The sequence below is a fragment of the Tinamus guttatus genome, unplaced genomic scaffold (assembly GCF_059628265.1).
Source record: "Tinamus guttatus ecotype Peru unplaced genomic scaffold, ASM5962826v1 Tinamus_guttatus_pri_ptg000115l, whole genome shotgun sequence".
NCBI lineage: Eukaryota > Metazoa > Chordata > Aves > Tinamiformes > Tinamidae > Tinamus > Tinamus guttatus.
The window spans coordinates 10,353,465-10,365,802 of NW_028288649.1; positions in this window are offsets into that span (position 1 = coordinate 10,353,465).

Here is a 12,338-nt window from a genome sequence, read left to right on the forward strand (position 1 = left end):
CCCATACGTTAAGAAGTCCCACTGCAGATTAGATGGTACCATGAAAGGTTTGCCTGAGTATCAAGAATTAACATTTCTGCTTAACTTACTGAGTCTGTGGTTTCATGTCAGGTCCATTGCAGACACCAAAGGCTTTCTGATTTATGATTTATATTGTGCTTTGAGTCCCATTGCAAAGCAGCGATATAAATACCCTCCCAGGCCCTTTTTTGCACACAGATGTAATTTTAGCTTGTTCTTCTTACAGCACCTTGTGTCCACACAGCCCTTTCCTACAGCAGATGAGCCAATAACTCACGCTGCAGTAAGCGCTCCTCCTTGGAGCAGGAGCAGCGCTCTTGGGGGTCCATGCTGGGGGCCATGGGGAAGCCTCCCCTCTTGTCCCGCTCCTGGAGGGCTGCCCGCGCTCCCGTGCAGCCTCGTTCCACGTAAACCTGACCAGGTTCTCTGGCCCACATGCCCTCTTGACTGCTGACATGAGAGTGCTCAGACAGGGATGCCCAGTGTTGGTATGAGGCAGCGAGGACAGAACATACCCAGTATCATACAGGTAGTCACCACTTGCACCAGGAGCCCAGCAGAATCGCTTGAATTTGAGCTCAAGGAGATCCTTTGGGAGAAAAGGGCCTTATGTCAGGAGCAGATTCACCAAGGGTCAGGTCTGCTGGAGTAGGCCCATGGCCCCAAAGAGGAGTCAGGAAAATAAAAGAGGAAGGGCTCCAACTGAGATGGTCAAAGGACAGATAAGGACAAGAGCATCACTAAGGGCCCAAATCTGTTCCTCACATGGAAGAACATGCTCGTTCTGCTGCAGTGATACGCAGGAATACTTCAAGGTACTTCAAGACCTATAGAAAATTTTATTGACCCCACACATACAATCATCAATAGTCATCATGGGATTTCCCTTGGCAGACAAGATGCAGGATAACACAACAAACTCCTCAGCCGTCCAGGGCAATGGAGGTCCCCTACCAGTATGTGCTGCGATACCATCCCAGCACACTGGGCACGCAGGTGCAGATTGACAGCTACCATGCGAGGTGAAGTCAGGACTCTCTTTCCACGTCCTTACCCACATGATCCACACAGCATGTTCAGGCTGTAAAAAAGGAAATCTCATTTTTCTGCAGGATCACACCCCACCACCAGCAGCACATTTGCAAATCCATTTTTCTGAGCTGTCTCCTACAGCCCAACTCCTCCTCACACCAGATGTGCCACAGGAGTTAAAAAATTCAAATGTGTTGTATGGCCCAGATGTTTTTCATAGTGTAAGAGAATAGAAAAAAGCATTACATCTGTTGTCTAACACAATTATATAAAAGTGCTCAGTTTAGGGGCAAATAAGTTGCCCCGAGCAGGTTTCTGAGAGCTATTTCAGGTTGCTATAGCCATCTTAAAGCATTATTTGCAATGAATTGAAATTGTTAGGGTCAGAAAAATTCATGCAGAATCCTACTAACTCTACAGTGGGTTTTCTTACAAGGCAGTACTTAAAGAAAAGGCTGCTCTGCTATGCCATTCAGTTTGCAAAATAAGCAGCCTTTGCAAGACCAGCCTTACCAAGATTGTAGGATCTTCATTAAAGGCAGACACGGAGCGCTGGTCCACAGCTCTGTGTCCCTGCTTGCCCCATTTTCATGGACTTCCTGGCACCTCATACCTTCCACAATGGCTTATCCATCCTTCACGCAACCATTCGCAGCCTAAACACCCCAAGTCACCAATATTTTTACACGGGAAAAGCAATTTGGAAAACATCTTACCTCAGAGGAAACCTTGGAGGGGAAAGGTAGATGAGAATGTCCTCTCAAAAGTGTAGGAAAAGAGATGCTTTATCATTTTCAGCATGACAGCTAGTACTGGGAAATAAGGACAGGTCTTCATATACACCAGTATGAAAATCTGCAGCCAAATCATTTTGGCCACTGTCATGGCACCAGTGCATTCACTGTTCACAGCTATGCTCTAAGCGAAGTGAGAGCAAGCTACAGCTCCTTTGACCCTGTTTGGCTCCAAGGAATTGATTTTATTTTATTCTAGCCATATTTTAGTATCTGGTGCCACTTTTCTTTTAGTCTGCCCTGTGCACATCCCACTGGGATTCAGGTCTAACCAACCTATTCCTTTATTTGTTCAGAAGCCCGCTAAAAAGGTTCACCCTGGGGAAAGGCAAGTAAGGGCTTCCAGGATGACTGGGGAAAAAGAACAATGACATATTTGCACCATCCCCTCATGAGATTTTATTCCCAAGCTATGTAGGGGCCATTATGGGAGGCCCAGAAGAATCACAGAAATGTGTTAGTTTGATCCCAGGTCTCAAAAACTCTAGTTGCCCCGCGGGGGCTTTCTACACCGCACTCGGAGCAGCACGTTGGCCAGCAGGACACTGCAGCCTACACTGGGTGCTGAGCCGCACATGAACGTGCCACTGCTTTCAAGCACACTGTTGGGCAAAAAAAAAAAGCAGATCAAAGCAATATGATTGCATTTCATGTTTGCTACAGCTCATTCCTGAAGCTAGGGTGAGTAGCCTAATCCAATGTATCATTCCTGTGCAGGCAGACCCTCAGGCTGGCATCGTGTCCTGTGGAGCCCTGCTCCAGAGTGAGCAACATCTGCTACAGGCTGCCCTAGGGCTTGGCTCCATATTGCCCTGCTCCTTTCCACCTTTATTTGAGAGATGCTTTACACAAACTTTGAAGGCCAAAATTCAGTCTGTTTCAGCCCCTTCGGGCACTCCCTCTACTGCCATGGCCTGCACCGCTTGATCTTTGGATCCACACTCTGGACTTTTAAAGATTAAAAGGATCCGATTTCCAGTGATTTAGCTTCAATTTTGCATGTTCTTGTTTTTGCCACTATAAGCCTACCCGCTTACCCATTTTCTCCCCCGTTTAATCAGTACATCAGCTGCTGATTATAACCACTGCCAGACAGTTAGGGGATGGGACAATTATTCTCACACAGACTTTTAAGTCCAGACTTTTAACCCACTGGGTCCAGCCTGGAGCAGCTGCAAGAGCTCTGAGTAGCAGCTGCCCTTTCCCTATTGCAGCTGCCGAGCAGCTCTCCTGACGGTCACCGACTTTGTTGCTCCGGCAAGAGGAAAAAACTGCTTTCTTATCAAGAGTTCACAGCAAAGGCTTCAACATACCTGACTTAAGAAATCTGGGGAAACCCCAGAGCCAGTTCACACCCACTTTGGACACATTTAGGGTAGCCTGGGGGCTGCTCTACCTTGCACGCAGCCAGCAGATGAGTAAGAGAAGCAAGACAAGACACGAAAGCTTTTCCTGGGCGTTGGTTCTGGCACCTCAACTTGTTGTTAAAAAGACATGCAGATGCATCATCCTTGCAGACTGCCTACCATGAGTGTACAGCATCTCTCTGGTCATCCCAGTTCACATGTTCCTGCTGAGAAGAGCTGGGCAGATGCTCCTTTTGCCATGCACTTGATGTGCACTGATTCAGCTAGAAGCTAAATCAAGCAGGGAACGACCAGCCTCTAGAGCTGCAGCATTTATTGAAGAAAAGACCATTTGCAAAACACAAAAGAAGTCTTTTTATTGCATAAAAGAGGGCAGAGCAATGCCTAGAAATACTTTCCACACAGTGTCTGATACTGGGATGGTTACTCCTACAATCTAAGGATACCTGTAGCTATGTCAGATTTGGGATCCAGCAACTCCTGATGTCCAAGTTATCTGCTGAAGGACATCTTGCTATGGCACTCCTGAGCTTTTCTGCTGTTTTGGAGCACAGCTTCACCAACTCCCTTGGAATAACATCCAAGGGTAAATCAGAGAAGCAAATGTGCTGCATATTGTAAATAATTATTTACTCTACTAAGGAGGACTAACCAATGTGATGTCCTTTCCAAGACACACTTAGGACAGTTGGCCTGTACCACTTCACACCAGTTCCCAAGGATAAGATTGTTTGATGGGAAAGAAATGTTTGTGGCCAGCACATTAGCTCAGCCTTCTGAGTCCTGGGTTTTGCCGTATCCCAGAGAGGTCATGAACAGCCAAGCATAACTTGAAACAGTCTTTGTGTTGCTCTGATTTATGGGAAGAACTGGCCTCATCTTCACCTGGCACTTCACCTGGAGCTAACAAAAGTGATTTAAGGCCCTACTACCCCTCACCTCCCTGGTTTGGCTGCGAGTACTGCTTCTTGCTATCAAGCAATCTGCACTGCCGTAGTTTAGGGCTATGGAGTCATAGCTGCAAAGTTTTATCACCACTAACAAACGTTATTTGCAGCACAGGATATGCAGCTTTCCTGTTTGGATGCCTGGGTCTTTACTCACTTTAGTACTTTCAGGATTTGGGTACTGTCACTGAGAAAATTCCCTCTTTTTGCTGTTTTCTCCTTCCTGGGCTCAGCCAGAGCCTGAATTGTGTGATTCATTAAGGGAAAGCAAGAAACAAAGTGATTTCTTAACCCCCACCCTCAGCCCCCATCCTTTCACAGGACCTAAACACGAACAATTGCAAGCTGTAGGGGCAGGAAATTGTTTCAGGGGATTTGTGCTGACTTCTCCGAAATGTTTGCATCCAGCTGTGTAATCTGAAGTTAGATCAAGGCACCTAGCTGCACAGTGGAGGAGCTCCTTTTCACAGGCACATGAGAGGGTCCTTCAGAGCAGCGTGAGAATCCGCTACGTTTGTGTAGCAGTGCACGTGTTAATGTGCCCAAAGGTGAAAAAGTGTGAGGAGAGTAACAAAAAAGACAAGTGAGGAACGGCACAACGGAGAAAACATGCAAATGAATCCTGATCCAGAATGAATGATAAAGTAGAATGGGGAAAAATAAAGGAAACATAACAAATGGATGACTGAAACATACAGTAATGGCAGCAAAATATCCTATCCCTCATCTATACTCTTTTCATTCCAGAATTTCCTCCTGTGTCTCACAAAGATTTGCCAGCTGGTAGGAACTAAAGGAAAGCTATTTCCTCTTCAGTGAAGGCAGTGCTTTAAACTTTAGTGAACTTGGGTTCTTCTAAGTTCTTTTTTATTATTATTATTTCTTTCAGGCTTGTAGGCATGATGTTTATCTCATCCACACATAGGAAGAGGGGGAGGAATGGGTAGGCTTGACTTGTGCTAACTGTTGGCAACAGTTGTCTAATTTTTTGCAGCGTGCACCCAAGTACCACGAGATTGAGCAAAATATAAATAAATATGCTCTTCGGAAACCTTGTACATCTTTATGGCCTACGACACCTTCAAATCATGGGAAAACACATGTTTGCTTGTTTGTTTGTTTAAAAAAGATTTTGGTGGCAATGCTACCTCCCATTGCTGTAAACAAGGTCAGGAGGCCAAAATTAGTCTGTCCTATTTTGCACAAAATAGTCAACAACTTAAGATGTTTTTGCAATAATCAGAAAATTATTGACCGGTGTCAACACCCCCTTTCTGATAAACTGTTGAAATGTTAATATTCTTGGCAAAATTGTTTTTGCTCTAATTACTGTATCCATCTGCTGTATAAGATTGATTATACTGTGAGAATGTTTGTTCTCTTTTCTCCTGCAATGATGGGCCTCTCCTGGCGCAGAAATAGTCCTGCCTCATCTTTACACAGAGACGGATGTGCAACAGAAATCAAACCAACCCTCATCCCCAGTAAAGCTAAATAAAAAAATCTTTGCAGGAGTTAACACAGTAGACATTACCTGGTTCTTGGATGGACCATCCCTTGGAAAAGTACTGTCCTGGCCCAGAAGAAAACAGCTGGCCTCCGTCCAGCACCAATATCAGTGACCAAGGCGGCCACCGAAAAACCTGGAAGCCTCCCAATGCTGGCACTTCAACGGTGTTACTGATTCCGCTGCGGACAAGTTTGGCTAGTTGGCAACGCCAAGCCCCCCTCTGCACCAGCTCCTTGGCAATGAGCATCTGCGTGGTCCGAGGAGCACAACATTCCCATCCTGCCTTCTGGGAGCACCTGCAAAGGCCAATGGTGCCTGGATTGGACAGGATATTTTTGTAGCCAACACAGACTATACATGCTACCTTTGGCATGTGCCAAGAAAGAGTTGGTATAAGGAGATAGCTAGTATTAATCATTATTAAAGCTGACTAGAAGAAAATCAAATCGAGGGTAAAAAAATTTTTTTAGGAGAAAAATGTTTTCACGTGGAATATCTCGAAGAGATACAAAATTGCATTTAATTTTTGAACGGGCATTTTAAAATACCTGCACAAAAAAAAAGTCATGCAAACTCAAAAAAAGCTGCTTCTTCGAACTTTCCTACATAGCAGATGAACTTTCCCATTAGAAAATTATGCTTTTTTTTTTCTTTTTTCCTTACACACGGCAAATAATACATTTATTTCAGGAACACATTTTTTCAGCACAAAAAATGGCTATTCTTTTCCAGATACTGATCTGTGTAGTCATGTCTTGGGCATTCAAAAGCCATGAAGTCTCAGGCTGAGATTGCCTTAGTGTTTTTTATTTAACAAAAAGATTTAAGGCCTTTGTAGAAATCTTCAAGTTCTTACCTCCATAGGGGGCTCTCGGGGCATATGCTTATCCTTGCAGAAAGGAACTTGCAAGACAGAAACTTCCACAAACGAGGACTTTCTAGATGTTGAAAAGATGGCTTTTTCACAGTTTTAGATTTTGAACATATGAGTACTTACAACTTCTTCTGAACTGCAGTGTAACCCAAAAGCTTCTGATGGATATTCATTCCCACCTTCACGCCATGCCTTTATTCGTGCCAGCAAGGAGTATTAACTTGTACATAGCCAACAGAGGCTGTTTCCAGTGCTTCATTTGATGTCCTGTGCAGGCATACTTTAAGGAGAGTTTAAGGAAAGGAAGAAGGAGAAGACTAGCAAAAACAATGTTAATAGATTTACTAGATATTGCACAGGAGAATCAAATTTTTAAGAGAAATTCCTCCACTGGAAAAAGATTTGTATAGCAGTGTACAGTAGTTTTCTTGGTGTGCTGTTGTACTGCTTAGTGATTTCTTTCAAGCCCAGGAGTTTCAATGTAGAGAGGGCAGCTGCAGTCCCACTGTGACATTACACCTCACTCTCGTTCCCTGCTTGGCTTCTCTTCTCTTCCCACCCCTCACAAATGGTTCCCAGCTCTTAAGAATAGTCGGCATAAAACCATATTGATATTTGCATTTCCCTCAGCAGGAAGGGTTCACCAGTAGAAACACAGGAGAAGTTTCTCCAGACTTCTTCACACCATTACAGTTCCTCAGCCCTGGGCACCCAGGCACTTCTCTCTCACTGTCCAGTCTGCCACTACTTCCAGACAATGGCCCTGGTGTCCTTGTGTCCAGTGATCACCCTTCAAAGGACTCTCCACCTGAGAAGGTATCACCAATGCCAGGGAGCGGCCCTTTCAAAATGAAGTTGCAATTGGGAGCATGGGAGGTGTAAAACCTGGGTAATTTCTGCAGCCATTAGTAGGGATATCCAATCATGTGTTTAGCTGACAGCTACCTTTAAATGATTTTTCAGAATATTCTCAAGCTGTTTTTCATAATGCATTTGTCTTCATCCCCCTTAGCCACATCCCTTTGAAAATGCCAAGTAGAATTCTAGCAACATGGGAAATTCATCACGGACATAAAGTAACAGCATAAAGGTCTCTAAATCTTGGGCTGGAGAATTAAAGGCTCTACTCTTTTCCGAATGCAAAAACCTAGGATACTAGCAATGATAAAGACGCAGAGCGCAATAACGTTCTACTGGGTAATTCAAAAGTACCAAGAGTTTCTCTAAACATCCAGCTATTGAGGTTACTCTTCGCACAGGGACATGAACATTTCCGCACTGTGCCCTGCACAAAACACAGGTAGGAAGGCAGCGACCGAATTAGCCTTGGGAATTTATGTCTGCCTGCAGACCCAGACTGACACCCTGACGCTGGAGGACTGTTTTAAAATTGTCCTGCCTTTACAGGCGCACTGGATGTAATGTAGTTTTATTTTTAAATGAAATCTTTGATTACGGAGAACAATCCCATGGCTAGGGATGCATGCTGCTGAACCACAGAGCCTGTGGGGGCCCATGCTTATCGCAGCAAAATCGCCTTCTCAACTATTCAGCATTGCTGCCGTGTCATGTTACAGTAATAACTGCAGATGAAGAGCTTTTAATTCATTGATAAAAGCAGAAGGCTGGAGTAGCTGGCTAGCTGTAATGAAGCTTATTATTCTGCAGCTAATTTGCCGATTATATTAGAGTTTTATTTCTGAGCACTTGTACAAGAAGACAGCATCATCAACATAACATCTAAACGTAGAAGGTCCAGGGAAGAATGTTAATGAGTTATCACCTACTGCTGTAAAGGTCCACCTTATTAATAGTGAGTAGCCTTAGATCAAAAACGCTCCCTGAAGAGTGTGCAACTTGTGTAAAATATGATTACTCATTTGGATTATAACCAGAAAGTAATGGCTAAGTTATGTCTCATTTAAAACACTGTGGTTCCTTTAACAATGGTAAGTGGTCCAGGACTCAGCTGAAGCACCCTGGTCCAGCAGTGGGTACCCCTGTGCAGCCCCAATCAGAGGCTAAGCTTGGTCCTCGGAGGAAGGCTGTGGACTAAAGAGCATCCTGCTTCTCCCTGTTTGCTTCCTTTCAGATCTTTTGTTTCCTTATGTCATAATTTGGAGGCCAAGAACCCTTGAACCCTACTGAAGCATGGGATCTGTTTCTTCCTAAAATTTCCACCACAGCAATCCAAAGGCCTTAGAGAGGATATTGGAACATCTCTTTCTGTGGGAAGGATTAAGAATATTGCCATGATGGATGCACAGGTAAAGACTGATGTGTATGACATCTGTGTACCCATCCATCACTTAGATCAAAGTGGATATTCACTCAGTTGAGTGCCTTGGTATCTTCTGGTAATACTGAGGCCTCCTTACATTTTCATAAAATTCCTTCAAAATCTCAGTGGGAAAATTCTTCATGTTCTGTTGCTTTGTCCTCACCACATCCCCTGCCACCCCCAGACACAACTTCAGCTTTTTCTGCGAGCTCATGAGAAGACAATATCATTAAAAAAATACAGTGTCTGGTTGGACCTCCCCCCTAAGAGAAAAAAAAGAGGGCACACTGAGCTTCCTCCTGCCTTAGAGGTAAGGAAAAGCAGGCATTGTTTCAATCGTCTGGATATTTCATAAGTATTTCACTTACTGCCAGGCTTATGAGAAAGTCATATATCGAGTCAGTCTCTGGTAGGTTCGAGCTATACTAAAGCACAGCAAAGAGACTGCTGTAGGATATACTTTGGTTCTGTGTGTAGCTACACGGTAGTTCAGAGAGGTTATTTATCCTAATCCACAGAAGCCCGTAATTGCTTTGCAAGCTTGCTGCCTGTTTGAGGGAATTACAAACCTGAGAACTTCTCTCCTGTGCTGTGTCCAGCCAGAAGAATTGATCTTCTACCACTTAGGAGGGAAAAAAATACAGCCGAACTCTGGTTTCCTTTAAAACACAATACAACACACTCAGCAGTAGGTACAGTCACTTTCTCTCTCCTATTCATTAAAATACTGCTGTTGAAAAGCTTGCTTGCTTTCCTCGTGGCAGCATGCTCCAGTTGTTAAAATCAGTTTATAACCGCCGTTCACAACTGATTTGTGAAAGCACTAATTGCCTGAGGTATTAATGTCAAATCCAGAGGAGCTGACATCAGAGAAACGGCCGCAGAGCCGGAAAGGGCAGCCCTGGCCTCCCCAGAGGGGCGCGTGGGCTTCCCCACGGGGTGCTGGGCCACCCAGGCCACCGGGGGCTGTGGCGTGGGCTTCCCCACGGGGTGCTGGGCCACCCAGGGCACCGGGGGCTGTGCCTGGGGGCAGCGTGGCCAGGGGGCCGGGGGCCTGGAGCTCCTCAAAGCTGGTAGTTGCCTTGCCCATCTCCAAGGGCAGCCTCCCATCCGGCCCCCATGGTGCCAGGGGTCACCTGGGGTGACATTTCAGCCTGAGCACCAAGGTCAGGAGATTTATTTGCTCTGACCCTTGTGTTTATTTTATTTTATTTTATTTTATTTTATTTTATTTTATTTTATTTTATTTTATTTTATTTTTATTTATTTTATTTTTTTTTAAGAAGGGGCATTCAGGGCTCAGTTCCACTCTAAATTGTGCTGTCCATGCAGGGGTCCCAGGCCCCCATGCTTCCGTGGCTGAACCCTGGTTAGTGGCGCAGGAGGAGGCAGCTAACATGCAGGAGCCACAGGGATGTTTCTGAGAGACAGAAATTGCCTGAAAAACAGCTGAGGAGATGGACAGGGATGGCAAACTCCCCTCCCTGAGCAAATGTCAACGAACCAGCACGACCTCTTCTGCACATAGGATATTTTGTCTATTAGAGACCAATCCACGTAGCCACAGGCAATCTAGACTCCTTAGGGAAACAGAAGGTTGCCTACTTAGACTTATTAGGATGGTAAATGGCTGAGCAGCTGGATGAACAGGCAAAAAATAAACTACCTGATAGTCTTCCAAGTGACATACAGAAACCATCCCCATCCCTCCTCAGTCCTCTTTTATCTTTGCAAGACCAAAGGGATTTAGATGCTTGATATTCAGGAAATAAAGGTCCGAATCATCAAAATATAAACATGCAGCCTTGAAAGCTGGGTTTTAGTAGCCACAATAAAGTAGGTAAAGTAGAATTGCTGAGACATTTTGAAGGTCATATTCACAGTGGCCTGGCATGTCTATAGCAATGGAAAACATAGGAGGAACACCACGACTCCTCCACCCCCACCTCACCCCCCAAAATCTAGTTAGATCCAGGCAGAATATAACAAAATACTTGATAACAATGTGATCTACTTCAGCATGAAAAAAAAGAACAAAACCCACTGCTCAAATCACAAGTTTGGACACTCCAAGGCCTCTCTGTATTATCCCACAGCTAACTGAAGAAATACCAGTGTGTCTTGTACCATTCACCAACTGTAACAAATTTTTAAGGACTTACTTAGAACATCCATACGCAATATGCCTAAATCACACTACAGTATAATTAATTTTTCTGTTTTCTTTTTTCCATCAAAATAGTATTTTAGCAAACCCCTTCTCCTGATATTTATGGCTCTGTGTAGATCTTTTCTCCAGAGTGTTTACAAGTGTTTTAGAACACAGCATTATGAATGAATAGTTGAAAGTTTCTTTTTGTGATCGTGCCTTACCTTGAACTCATATCCTGTAAATTCCTTCTGTATCATTGAAACATTCCCTTTTTTGTCATTTCAATATGTGTTTTTGTTGTTGTTGTGTGTTTTCCTTGAAAAAACCAAATTCTACTCAGTAGTATAGACTGCCGTTTTCTTTCCATCTTTGTGCTGGTAGAAGGTTGAAAAAGCTCCTTCTGGATTTTCAGTTCATCTCAGTTCAGTTTCAGTTTCCTGAAGTTTCTTATTCTGTGGTCCTCACGCATAGCAGCCAACATTTTCCAAGAGACTCTGTAATGGTAGTCATCTGAATCCATATCTATACACGTAAATAAAGTAAGTTAGCCCTGCTTTTCAGAGGACTCTCAGATCCCATCAGTGGGAGTTTTTATGGACAGAAGACTGAATAAGCATTGCAGGATTTAATTAGTACTATTACCCAAAGGAGTGCTTTAAAGATGGCTATATCGGAGGACGCCAATACAGTTCAGCAGATAACTGTTTCTTTTTTTACTGTGTATAAGCTTTCTGTGATGTGAAGGAGAGGAGACTCTTCTTGCTTAAAATTTAAGTTCAGACATGCACTGCTTGAAGTGGCATTTATCCAGTTAATATGTTACGCATTACAGATGTCAATATTCACAAGAAATCACAGAAAAATATAGTCAGAATAAGAAAAACTGTGTCTCTTCAGAGCTCTGTTCTGCTGACTTAGTGGAAGAACAATCAAGGACAGTTAAAAACACCTCTAGGAGTTATATGTAGCACAACCCTACACTGCTTCTCAAAAGCAAAGAAACAGCCCTGTCCTCCATGGGCTACATGAGAGATCTCATCACACATATCCTTGAAAAAGGAGCAAGTCTGAAGTCAAAAAACACTACAAAATTTATGACCGTCTTCAGCTGGTGCCTCAGCCTGCGTAAATCAGTATAGCTCCACTGATTTAGACGGAATGACACTGATTTACACAGGCTGTTGGAAAAATAAAGTGGGGGAAAGGAGGTTTCCAAATCTGTGGCCACACTGCAAGGTATCCACACCGCAGAAAATGAGCCAGTGAAATCGGCATTGATGTTTCCTTGCAGGAACAAATAGGAATTTTGTTGCTTAATGGCCCCAAAATAGAGAAAAAATGCAATTTCAGCTTAGGAAGT